Source organism: Schistocerca cancellata, chromosome 1 (genome assembly GCF_023864275.1).
Source record: "Schistocerca cancellata isolate TAMUIC-IGC-003103 chromosome 1, iqSchCanc2.1, whole genome shotgun sequence".
NCBI classification, from domain to species: domain Eukaryota; kingdom Metazoa; phylum Arthropoda; class Insecta; order Orthoptera; family Acrididae; genus Schistocerca; species Schistocerca cancellata.
The window spans coordinates 1,286,356,522-1,286,368,555 of NC_064626.1; the positions used below are offsets into that span (position 1 = coordinate 1,286,356,522).

A 12,034-nucleotide genomic window follows, 5' to 3' on the forward strand; every position below is an offset into this window, starting at 1 on the left:
AGCCGTGGGACACGTCCTAATAACACGTCCGAGCTTTCTCCCGGCGCAGTGCGGCAGGCGTGACATGGACTCGACAGGTCGTTGGAAGTCGCCTGCACATACAGTGAGCCACGATGCGTCCACAGTCGTGCCTACTTGCGAAAATGTTGCCGCTGCAGGATTTTATGCACGAACTGGCCTCTCGATTACGTCTCGCAAATTTTCGATCTGGGTGGCCAAATCATTCCCTCGAATTGCCCAGTATGTTCTTCAAACGATCGTGAATAATTGTGGCCTTGTGACGTGGCGCGTCGTTGTTTGGGAACATGAAGTCCTCGAATGGCTGCAGGCGGCCTCCAAGTAGCCGAACATAACGATTTCCAATCAAGGATCGGTTCAGTTGGACCAGAGGAAGAGTCCATTCCATATAAACTCAACCCACCCCATTATGGAGCCACCACCAGCTTGCGCAGCGCCTTGTTGACAAATGGGGTCCGTGTGGTCTGCGCCACATTCGAACCCTGCCATGAGCTCTTACCAGCTGAAATACTGACTTGTCCGACTGGGCCGCGGTTCTCCGCTCGTCTCGGGCACAAATGTTCAGATGTGTTTCAATTCCTAAGGGGCCAAACTGCTGAGGTCATCGGTCCCTAGACTTGCACACTACTCAAACTAACTTTAACTAACTTACGCTAGGCCGGCCCGGTTGGCCGTGCGGTCTAACGCTCGGCTTTCCGGGCGGGAAGGAGCGCCTGGTCCCCGGCACGAGGCCGCCCGGCGGATTTGTGTCGAGGTTCGGTGAACCGGCCAGTCAGTGGATGGTTTTTAGGCGGTTTTCCATCTGCTTCGGCGAATGGCGGGCTCGTTCCCCTTATTCCGCCTCAGTTACACAATGTCGGCGATTGTCAAGTTCTCCACGTACCATTACTCCACCACGCAAACATAGGGGTTTCACTCGTCTGGTGTGAGACGTTCCCTGGGGGGGGTCCACCGGGGGCCGAACCGCATAATAACCCTGAAAGAGTGGTTCGGTGTAGTGGCGGAGGGGTGAAGTGCACTGCGGTAGTCGTCGTGCGGTTGTGGACCACTGCGGCTGCGGCGGGGACGGAGCCTGTCCGTCGTTTCTAGGTCCCCGGTTAACATACAATACAATATACAATACATACAACTTATGCTGAGAACAACAGACACGCACACACACACACACACACACACACACACACACGCACACACGCCCATGCCCGAGGAAGGACTCGAACCTCCGGCGGGAAGGGCCGCGCAATCCGTGACATGGCGCCTCTAACCACGCGGCCGTCCAGGGTGCAACCGGTACACCCACGAACCCAGTAGAGGCGCTCCAGGAAATGCTGTACTGTGAGCAAAGGCACTCGGGTGGATCGTCTGCTGCCATAATCCATTAAAACCAAATTCCACCGCACATGTACTAACGCATACATTCTCCGTACGTTCCATATTGGTTTCTGCGGTTATTTGACGCAGTGATACTTGTCGTTAGCACTGACAACTCTTCGCAAAATCCGCTCCTATCGGTAGTTAAGTGAAGGCCGTCGGCCACAGCGTGGCCCATGGTGAGAGGTGATGCCTCATATTTGGTACTCTCGGGACTCTCTTGACACTGTGGATCTCAGAATATTGGATTACCTAACGATTTCCGTAATTGAACGTCACATGAGTCCATCTTCAATTCGCATTCCACGTTCAGAGTCTATGAGTTCACCTCGTGCGGCCATAATCGCGTCGGAAGCCTTTTCACACCACCTGAGTACACGCGACAGCTGCGCCGACGCACCGCCCCTGTTACACCCTGTGTGCGCGACACTACCGCCATCTGTGTACCTATCCCACGACTTTTGTAACATCATTGTATCCTGTGCGAATTCGATGAAAAGTTTGGGTTTAGCAAATGTGTGCAGGGCGTTACCTGCCATCACGTGTCTAAGTAGGCTGTTTAGGTTTCTATGTTGGTAGCGCCACGTAGCGCTCTGCATGAAAATCACTGGCTGTGCTGTGTGCAGTCTGTGTCTGGTTGGACTCATTGTTGGAGTATTCGCTATTGTAGTATTGGGCAGTTGGATGTGAACAGCGCATAGCGTTAGAATCTTTTATTTAGCTGGCAGTATTGGCGCTCGCTGTATTGCAGTAGTTCGAATAACGAAGATTTTTGTGAGGTAAGTGATTCGTGAAGCGTATAGGTTATTGTTAGTCAGGGCCATTCTTTTGTAGGGATTATTGAAAGTCAGATTGCGTTAAGCTAAAAATATTGTGTGTCAGTTTATTGACGATCAGAATAAGTAAAGAGAGAAATGTCTGAGCACGTTCAGTTTTGCTCAGCTGCTTGAAAATCAAGCAACGCAAGGGGTTAACCAGTACAGTAATTCATTAATTTTTCTAATGGGATGTTTCACGCGTAGCGCCAACAGCAGACGGAAGAGTTGACGTGTTTGATTCGTGGCGCACTCAACTGCGCGATCATCGGCACCCGAACAATGTTCCAATCTGCACACAGTCCAGTCCAGCCGCTTTCACGGATGATGATGAAATGATGAGGACAAGAGAGACACTCAGTCCCCGGGCAGAGCAAATCCCCAACCCGGCCGGGAACTGAACCCGGGTCCCTGTGATCCAGAGGCAGCAACGCTAGCCACTAGACCAGGAGCTGCGGACGAAGGAGTAGACGTTACGCTTTGGGGTTGTTTTCTGTGGTTAGGACAAGGTCCCCTTATTGTGGTTAACAGAACGCTTAATGCAGGTGGACACGAACAGATTTTTACACTATCGTATAATGCGTGTACTGGAGGAACGATTCGGAGACGACGGTTGAGTGCACAGGATGGCAATGCAGCCTTTCATAAAGTAGCATCTGTGTAGCAACGATTTGTGGACAGTAACATTCGTGAAATCAACTGCACCGACTAGACCCCGATTTGAACCGAATGGAACAATTTGTGGACGAGTTAGATGGGCGAGTTCGCTCCAAACCTCAGCATACAATATCACTACTCCCTCTGGTTTCAGGTGTCTACGAAAAATGCTCTGCCATTCCTCCACGGACATTCCGACACCTCACTGAAAGTGTTCCCAGCAGAGCTGACGCCATCATAAAGGGCATAACTGTACACTAAAGGTGTCCGGACACTCTTCGTGAGATAGTGTAGATAAAGTGGCGTAGACTTGTAAGGTACCTAAAATTACCTTAAGCTGTTCCATCCATTATAGCTTGGATTTTGGCACGTAGTTCTTCCAGATTTGTAAGTAGGGGTGTAAATACTGTGCAGTAATGGTTTTGAGGAAACTGAGCGAATTTCAGTCTCGGCCAGCTACCGGGCTTCGCGTATCAGAAAGACCTACGAAGTAAAATCACCTCGAGTGGCAAAGACAGTCTTATTACAAGAAAATGGTGCTGCTTACAACAAGCAACCTAAATGAAGATACCAAAAAGATATTTACTATGAGCCCTTGTGCTTGCACCACAGGACGTCTGGAGGCATTTGTGAGCGGTGCCGAAAGAGGATGAAAAATATCTCTTGGACGGCAGAGCTCAGAAGTTAAGATATTCTTATGAGAAGCGCGACTACCGACAGTAGGCAAAACAAGACGTCAGTACCTTTCCGGTTAATGTAATGGAAGGACTGGTTCCAGGGAAGAGAGAAAACGAAGACATGGCCTGCAATAGGCGACGCTCCAAGCGCATCAGAAATGATGTAGTAGCAGGATCAAACGGGGAAATGACGGAAAGTAACAGCGAGTGCTGGAGAAGGAAACTTGATACCGACCAGCCTTCAGTCGTCAGTAAAGCAGCCGTCACGTCTTGCGGAACGAATTTAACGGACGCTGTGTTCGCTGGCGCTTCCCGGCAGCGCTAGGGGTCTTTGTCATTGAACTCGCTGGCTCCGGGACGACGACGACGAGATTCCACCGAAATAACAGGGTCTACTAAGGCGTGTTGTATCTGCATAATTCATACCCTAGTTCACTGACACAATGATTTTAAACAAGAACACCTTAAGAATGAGTGTGGACAAAGATAAAGTTCGGCGTATCGTCTTTCATGTGGAGCAGATCCTGATAGGCAGCACACATTGCACACGAACCCCACACAGTGCCTGCGCCCTGCCCCCTCTCGAGAGCATAAACAGTAATAAGGTGAAGCCTAGTGTCACTCGGAAGTGTCGGCAATCATTCTGTCTCTAACAGAATTTTTGCCAGTGATGTGATCTGTCACCCCTAGACGTTTGATGTAAAGACTGAAACACACTGTATATATCCTGTGTTCTAAAATTAGCACTATACTTTTCACAAATTAAAAAACGACACTGACTGCTTCCCTTTAAAGTTTTATTGTGCTAGACCGGTATTCAGTCACTTTGATGACGATAACGCTGGTTCTCAATTTTTGCGATGCTTAATTAACTCTACACAGCCGGGGAAAAAAAAGTACACCCTTTTAGAGGTTTCCACGTCACTCGAGGTTTACTGCTGCAACAGTCCGTATTGAGTACAGGAAATGACCGCAGATCAACAGCACAAGCGTTTCTGAGGTAGCAGGTATCAACCACGCTGAAACGCTCGTATTAGTAGTAGATGTTGTAGTCTCCACGAGCGTCAACCATTCGACCATTCGATCGTACAGATGGTGAACACTGTCCTGGGACACTTTATGCCACGCCTGCTCGACCTGTTGACGTAGATATATAAGAGGTGTTGGCTGCCGAGTCGCACGAGTCACTTCTCGCCCCTTCATATCCCGCACGTCCTCCGTTCGAGACAAGCCCGGAAATGGTGCTGCCCAGGAAAGCTGCCACGCGCCTTGCATAGCACGTCGAATTTCAGGGGCAAAGTATGGGCGAGAATTATCCTGTTGGAACAACACATCAACGGCAAAAGAATGGGTCTAACAATAGTCTGCACGTATCGAGCGTTGGGTAGCGTCCCTTCCAGAAGGTGAACGATTGTTGTAGCTCTAGTGTGTCTTGGAGTCAGAATCTGCATTCACCGCTGAAGACCGTGGCGCGCCATTGCATCCTCCAAGTGATCCTCTGAAGGCAGCAGTTGAGCCGCGCACGTTGATGCGGAAGACGGGCCTCTTGTCTGTGCTCTGGTAGCTTCACGACCTGCCACTGCTGCCGTTACAACACGACGATCCTGACGGGCGTCTGAGCTGCGTGGGAGTCCAGATCTTCGTCTACGGGTGTCCACTCACCACTGACACCAGCATCGTTCCAAAACTGACGCAGCACATCCAGCTTGTGTGGTAATTCTCCGAAAGAACTATTCCGCCACTCGGAAGGCCACAGTTTGACCCCGTTTCTAAGTTGCTCAGATGGCTGTAGGAAGCACGAGTGCGCCTCCGTGGCACGGTTGCCCGCATTCTTCACACGTTCGCACCACGCTGAACCTTCTAACTGTGCAGGTTAGACACAGATGGCGTTATGGTAGCTATGCCACTACGCTATCTGCTGCCGGACGATGTTGAAACCATTATCAGCACATCGAATATCCCCCACCTGGCATATGCCATCATCACATAAAATCTATGCGTTCCTCCCAGGTGTACTAATTTTTTTCCGACAGTGTATCAGGAAGGACTGTATTAATTTTACACGAGACAAACGTTGGACGAAGATACGGAAACACCGAGAGAAATGCATGTACGGACATAAACGCAGATGCTAGCCGAGCACTGTAGGTTACGCTGTTGCATTTGACCACAAATTGCACCTGTGCAACGCCCACTAGACGTAGCAAGTGTACTGTCCTGCGGCTCTCAGGAAAGAACTAACGATCAAGTCTGAACGGACTTTATTTAACTAAAACGCCCTCTTCGCGTCCACTAATTTCTAGACGCAAGAAGAACAGAAAGCACAACAGTTCTTGTGGTGGCAAAAACCAGATAAGTGTACAAGACAATGAAAAGAAATAATAATCAAAACACTACTCTACACAATTACAAAGTGGTGTTGTGCCCAACAAGATACAACTTTCTACCGAAGACTACGGCGAGTATCTACTAGGCTGGAGCCGGCACAGAATGAACACACGAGGAGACAAGTCTGCGGAAGCCCTTTACAACAAGAAGTGACAGGTTAGTGGAACAATTGCTATGGAATGGTGGACTCGAACATGAAAGGAGCAGCACAGAGGAAAGTAGCAGCGGTAGACAAAATCGAAAACTTGCTGAACACATTACAGAGGATTCAATGTCGTAGAGATTAAAAGATTGGCACAAGAGATGGAAATATGAAATACACCACACAACATGTCAAAAGACTGACGTCTTAGCAGAAAGGTACAGCAATAAGACGTGCCACTTGTCAATCTCGGTAGTATTATGTTCCCGACTAACCCGGCCACTTACAACCTTCGCGTCAGACTTCCTTCGACCTCTCGTTCCTGGAAACCTTCGTGACGATACTAAACGCTTGCTCGAGATCTTCGCTTCACAAGAAGTAGATACTGAACCTTTAAACTGAGAATCAAACTACCTGTTGGTTGCTACTGAAATCGATAGCGGCGAAATAATGCCAATGGTTTTTCAGTGGAAGTGATCACGTCTTATTACTTCACATTTTAACTTTACCACACACTACACAGTACGTCTAGTGTCATTATAATAGTTCGTATGTCCCAGGTTGAGGCATTAACGCACATAGAGATAGGTGGCTGCATAGCTGTGTAGCAGTTATCAGAGTATTGATGGCGGCCAAAGAGATAACGAGAAATGCACGATAAGCTGGGACGATAACAGACAAAACTGATCGTCGTCCACATTACAACACATGACGTGCCATACGACTTACACCGCTCAGTGTTTGGTAGACAGGTCATTCGTGTTATGGAATGGTACCCGACGCCTTTTTCAACTGGGTGAGGCGTGAAACCCGGTGATTTCTTTAATATCTACAGAAAGGAAACATTTTATGACTAGTGACTCTTCTAGCGACAGTTAATTTTATTAATTTGATGTGTGAATTTTGACTGCGCAAGCCCGCGTTCCGACAGAGAGAGAGCATGTAATATCAACGTTATTCACGCGCCGGCGCGCCGTAGATAGAGCAGTATTCCAAGACGCAGCGAAATTCGACAGAGTCGTTCATGTAGCGGCTGTCTTCGCGCACGAGTCTCTGCGCCAATTTCTGCTACAAAGTCTGCGATGCCGACAATGTGATACACTGACCTGAAGATGGCTGAATGGTTGTCAGCCGAAACATCGTGGCAATAAGTCGACGTCACCCGGCCGCAATCCCGAATGCTCCTTACGCCGGGAAAATTTCGAGAATCGTGGTTTAGCAAAGATTTCAAATTATGGGTGAAGTTTGTTGCAAGTGACAAAGTTCTCTCATTCTCAAATGCTGGATGAAGTAAGTCTGGGTATTTGCGCGTCGTGGGCTACACTTATTTCTCACCCCCCCGCTCCCTCCCCCCACCTTTTATACACTCCTGGAAATTGAAATAAGAACACCGTGAATTCATTGTCCCAGGAAGGGGAAACTTTATTGACACATTCCTGGGGTCAGATACATCACATGATCACACTGACAGAACCACAGGCACATAGACACAGGCAACAGAGCATGCACAATGTCGGCACTAGTACAGTGTATATCCACCTTTCGCAGCAATGCAGGCTGCTATTCGCCCATGGAGACGATCGTAGAGATGCTGGATGTAGTCCTGTGGAACGGCTTGCCATGGCATTTCCACCTGGCGCCTCAGTTGGACCAGCGTTCGTGCTGGACGTGCAGACCGCGTGAGACGACGCTTCATCCAGTCCCAAACATGCTCAATGGGGGACAGATCCGGAGATCTTGCTGGCCGGGGTAGTTGACTTACACCTTCTAGAGCACGTTGGGTGGCACGGGATACATGCGGACGTGCATTGTCCTGTTGGAACAGCAAGTTCCCTTGCCGGTCTAGGAATGGTAGAACGATGGGTTCGATGAAGGTTTGGATGTACCGTGCACTATTCAGTGTCCCCTCGACAATCACCAGTGGTGTACGGCCAGTGTAGGAGATCGCTCCCCACACCATGATGCCGGGTGTTGGCCCTGTGTGCCTCGGTCGTATGCAGTCCTGATTGTGGCGCTCACCTGCACGGCGCCAAACACGCATACGACCATCATTGGCACCAAGGCAGAAGCGACTCTCATCGCTGAAGACGACACGTCTCCATTCGTCCCTCCATTCACGCCTGTCGCGACACCACTGGAGGCGGGCTGCACGATGTTGGGGCGTGAGCGGAAGACGGCCTAACGGTGTGCGGGACCGTAGCCCAGCTTCATGGAGACGGTTGCGAATGGTCCTCGCCGATACCCCAGGAGCAACAGTGTCCCTAATTTGCTGGGAAGTGGCGGTGCGGTCCCCTACGGCACTGCGTAGGATCCTACGGTCTTGGCGTGCATCCGTGTGTCCCAGGTCGACGGGCACGTGCACCTTCCGCCGACCACTGGCGACAACATCGATGTACTGTGGAGACCTCACGCCCCACGTGTTGAGCAATTCGGCGGTACGTCCACCCGGCCTCCCGCATGCCCACTATACGCCCTCGCTCAAAGTCCGTCAACTGCACATACGGTTCACGTCCACGGTGTCGCGGCATGCTACCAGTGTTAAAGACTGCGATGGAGCTCCGTATGCCACGACAAACTGGCTGACACTGACGGCGACGGTGCACAAATGCTGCGCAGCTAGCGCCATTCGACGGCCAACACCGCGGTTCCTGGTGTGTCCGCTGTGCCGTGCGTGTGATCATTGCTTGTACAGCCCTCTCGCAGTGTCCGGAGCAAGTATGGTGGGTCTGACACACCGGTGTCAATGTGTTCTTTTTTCCATTTCCAGGAGTGTATTTTGGTGAGTTCTAGCTTCCTTTGTTTTTTACGATGTGCATTTTATGTAATTTTATCAGTGTTTCCCGCCGAGTGTTCGCTTCTTCCTTTTTTACGATGTACTTTGTTGTGTAACTGTACCAATATTTTTTTCACTGTCACCTTTTCATGTGCTTCTCTTGATAGAGCCTTTGCGAACGGCGTAAGGTCGAAACTCGTAAGACACCATAACACTAACAAATACGGTGGTCAAGTGTGCATTTTTGAGCGCACTAAAATGGCCGCAACATCTCTTTTACGCATTTTGCTGCTGCAGCGGAGCGGTCGTGACGAACCACTCGGAGTCTCACAGGAAGCGCGCAGAGTCGAGACAGGTGGGTCTAGGCGAGTGCCTTCTGTTTCCGTCAGTCGCGTTTGATACACTCGCACACGACAAACTCTTCAGGAACTGTCGTCTCTGTGTGTGTTCCACATAGGCTATAAAGACAGAGAAGAAGAACACTCTCCAGAATCTAGTGCTGCCTTCCGAATGTGTGGAGGATGAAACGTCCAAATTCATAGCACTGAATCTCTGTATAAAAAAGGCAATGTCCTGACTGACTGACTGAATCATTATCGCCCGCCTCAAACCGCTAAGCATAGAAACATGATAGGTGGAGAAGTTGTGGATCTTATAGCGTAGGCATCGTTTAAGAAGGGGTTGTCCGAAAATCCACTACTAAAGTGGGTGAGAAAAGGGATGGAAGTCTTTTAGAAAGTATGTCGCCATTAAGGCAATATTTAAGCTATAACTACGAAAATTTTATTTGGTTTCTGTCAGAAAATAAAAAATACGTATTCCAGCATTTTTGGAAATTCAACCACTAAGGGTGTACAACGTGGATGAAAGTTTTCTTTAAAAAAAATAACTAATAAAGGATTTTTAAGGCTAAATCTGTGACAACCAGTATGTAATTTCTCGGTTAGAAATTAAAAAAAAAAATACGTGTTTCAGTGTTCCTGGTGATTTAGCCTCTAAGGCAGTGCAACAGGTGATGAAATTTTTAAGAAAATATTTCGTTACATTAACAAAAACTTTAAAGCTAAATTTTATTCCTTATTTAGATATAAAGAAATATTTGTTAGGGCAAGAAAGTTGCTATGGAAAGCTCTCCACAAGAAAGCACGATTAACAAAAACTTTCGACTCCAGCAACCAGAACTGCTTTTTGGTCAGAAGTACATTCGGAAAAGACTATGCTTATATGGTCTCGCCAACGGCCTTGCCGCAGTGGTAACACCGGTTCCCGGCAGATCACCGCAGTTAAGCGCTGTCGGGCTCGGCTAGCACTGGGATGGGTGACCATCCGGTCTGCCGAGCGCTGTCGGCAAGCGGGGTGCACTCTGCCCTTGTGAGGCAAACCGAGGAGCTGCTCGACTGAGAAGTAACGGCTCCGGTCTCCGGAGAGCGGTGTGCTGACCACGTGACCCTCCATATCCGCATCCAGTGACGCCTGTGGGCTCAGGATGGCACGGCGGCCGTCGGTGCCTTTTTTATCCTTCGTGGCCTGTTCGGGAGGAGTTATATGGCCTTAGCGTAAAAAGCTTAGGTGTTGAAATTTGTGAACAACATAAAAATTCGATTAAATAAATTCGATAAAATAAATTTCCATAAACGGGAACAATTTCTTAGTTCTCCAATTTTTCAGAGAACACGTGTTCCTCGTTTTGTTATAGAGAGTGGAGCAGCGTGTGCTAAGCTAGTTGTGTATCAAACTACGTAGTGGGATATAAGCTGATTTTGTTTTCTAAGAAACTGAAACTGTTAGATTTGTAATGGAAAGGTTTGAAGATCGTGACTAAATTTGCAATGAGTGGAATGGTGTTAGTTTTGACTTGCAAAGCAGAGAAAGTAAATCGAGAACATCGAAATGTATGTCATTCAACGTAACAACAGTATTGCCTGTGGCCAATTATATTAAAAGAAAAGATTTTGTCGACACGAAACTCCCGCCTTATCTCTTCCTTATCGTTTCTCCCGTCGTGCGGGTCTCACTGTTTCCACTGCCTGAGTAACTCTGCGAGTGCGCGGCCCACCGGTCGGCACAGTCGTCTGTTGACCTACGGGAGGGAAGTCGTGTGCGCCACCCGTCTGTGATTAAAGTAAAGTCCGTTCTGTGTGTGATGGTGTTTTAACTGTTTGTGTGTTGTGTGTTCATAGGAGGGGATTTGAGGCCAGACCGGCATCTGCCGAAACGAGCGCGGAAAACCGCCTAAAAAGAAAACCACACTCACAGATTGGCCCGAAGTATTGGGCGAGAGGTAGCTGATCCCCTGCGCGGATTCTAACCACTCTCGCTCACCCAACTGTTTGCGAGGTAAGCAATACGTACAGGTCACTGGCGAGCTTGCTGTGACTTATAAATAGTCGTCATTTCCATGAAGGGAAAAATAGCTCGGTTCTCCAATTTTTAAGACAACATGTGTTCCTCGTTTTGACACAGAGAGATAAAGTCATACTCATCTCGAATGTCGGCTCGAACACGGCAGTGCTTTAACTAGGCAGAGCCATGCTCGACGCAGGATGCCCTCGACGTGTTCCGGTCTCGTACTTGCTTTAGTCAGTATAATTTCGACCTTGTACCGCCGTAAAACTTGGCATTTTCATATTAACAAATACGAGGCGTATTCCGAAAGCAAGGTCCGATCGGTCGCGAAATGGAAACCAGCGAAAATCCGATAAAGCTTTGCATAGGTGCGTCGGACAGTGCCTCCAGTAAGCCCGTTGATCGCGTCACGTCTGTCTTTTGAGTTCCTAGCGCACAGTGGGCACGTAAAGACGCCTAGAAAACACTGTCTCCCGCCAAGTACGAGTGCTCGTGAGAGATTTCGCCTGATTTGCTGCAGCCCACGCAACACAACTGTCAAGCATTTCCTTCCCGGCCGTGCTCTGCAGGGGCAATGAGAACACCCCTGCAGCATTTTCGATGGGAAGTGTCTGATCGCCGTCCGTACAGCCCAGACTTGGCTCCCTCTGATTTTCATGTCTGCTGACATGAACTGCTGGCTATGGAGTCAACGTTTTGGCACAGACAACGAACTGCAGATCAGCGTACAGAATCGATGAAAAGTTCAGGCGCCGGCCGAGGCAGCAGAGCGGTTCTAGGCGCTACAGCCTGGAACCGCGCGACCGCTATGGTCGCAGGTTCGAATCCTGCCTCGGGCATGGCTGTG

General features: G+C 49.1%; 1 pseudogene; it reads left to right on the top strand.

The window, feature by feature from the left end:
- The first annotated feature begins 10,073 nt into the window (after window positions 1-10,073).
- LOC126097556 (5S ribosomal RNA) lies at window positions 10,074-10,191 on the top strand (annotated as a pseudogene).
- Window positions 10,192-12,034: the final 1,843 nt, after the last annotated feature.